The 1641-nt window shown below is 32.6% G+C and overlaps 1 protein-coding gene across 4 annotated transcripts in view; it reads right to left on the reverse strand.

The window, feature by feature from the left end:
* LOC106467899 (protein MRVI1-like) overlaps positions 1 to 1641 on the reverse strand; it is a 42776-nt gene that overhangs the window by 25137 nt on the left and 15998 nt on the right. The window lies entirely within an intron of this gene.

A 1641-nucleotide genomic window follows, 5' to 3' on the forward strand; every position in this document is an offset into this window, starting at 1 on the left:
TAACTAAAGAAGAAATAATTAACTTACTATATATATATATATATATATATATATATATATATACACACACATTACTTTAAATGTTATCTGTAAACTCGCAGTTTCTCACAGTTTCCTGTGCAGAAGAACGTCTTCGTATTTGTATGCATGTCTCAGTCGTAAACGCTCTTCCGTTTATTACAACACGTAGATGTTGTTTGTATACATAATTGCAAGAAACAAAAGAGCGGTTATAATACTTAGCTATTGTTTGTATGCACAAGATAGATAAAAAGGGATTTTATTAACCTGCAAATAGGGATCGTAAAAAGTAAGCAAACAAGACTGGAGATTCTGTAAACATTATTTAGTCAAACTACAAATCCCTATAATTTTTGAATGGATTTAAAGAGTTACTGTTTAAAAGTCAAAAGTTATCTTTTTAACAGCTTATGAAATGTCTGCAATAGTGGAAGCAAGCACTTTACACGAGTTTAAGAGGAAATTCAATTACTTCCTAAAATATAATGGGTGGGTTTATTTTACTTTCTCTTGGGGATGTTTGTGAAGGTCCAAATTTTCAATTACCAGTATATTATATTACCACAGAACGTGCGCGCGCCACTATTTTTACATTACTTTAAAAGCACTACGTATGACATCAACGTTATATACATGGATGTAAGACGTTAACTTGATTAAGGTTCAACTCAAACAAACACACAGTAGGCCAAACAAGGAGTGAAAACATCTTCAGTAAACACGTGTGACCATGAAATATGTCATTTACGTGGGTCATTCATTCCTTTGAACATGACGTACGTACGATACGTTGTTCTGCACGTCCTCCCTGACTACGTTACGTGATGAAAATATTTAAGGAAAACCTGTATCACTTCGAAGGTCCTGTTCAAAACCTGTTTCATCAATAGTCTTTTACAGTTTCTATAAAGCTTCTAATATAGCCTGCACTTTTGAAACATTAAGTTACACATTACTCTTAAGCTATAGAATTTCACTACTGTAACCAATGTAATTGTCGACTAACGTTTAAACAGTCCACGTGTTTTAATTGCGGTTGTGATTAAATGATTTCTACGCTAATGGTGATAGTGTTTAGCATAAAGTACAGGTGAGCCTTTGTACACAGTGGCTTCAACATAAGATATGCAGATTAACATAAGGTTAGCAAGATTCTACAAGTACGCTTGTGATCGTGGATTTAACAACATTAGTCCCGTACGGAGATTCTTCCCTGGACATTTTAAAGTATAAAATAACCTCAGTGATGTTAAATAACAGGGTTTGATCATTGAAATGTATATTAAGATAAAGAAAATAAAGCTTGTATAGAATCTTTCTACTAGTTCTTCTTCAGTAAAATATTAGTGATACATTTCGGTCATAGCAACAAAGTCACTTAATGACGCCTTTTTTTTTTCTTCTTTTTCACACTTTATTGACGTGGCTTATTCTAATTGTACATTCTGGCAATATTGAAATGACGTCAGCCTAAACATCTGGAGCATTTTCATGGATTGTGAAATTATTAAAGCCCAAACGTAATTTTCCCCATTTATGTGTATCTTTATGTTAGTATTTAATCACCATTTCTAACGTAATTTCCCCCATTTATGTGTATCTTTATGTTAGTATTTAATC

The sequence above is a fragment of the Limulus polyphemus genome, unplaced genomic scaffold, assembly GCF_000517525.1.
Source record: "Limulus polyphemus unplaced genomic scaffold, Limulus_polyphemus-2.1.2 Scaffold2785, whole genome shotgun sequence".
In the NCBI taxonomy this organism is placed as follows: Eukaryota; Metazoa; Arthropoda; class Merostomata; order Xiphosura; family Limulidae; genus Limulus; species Limulus polyphemus.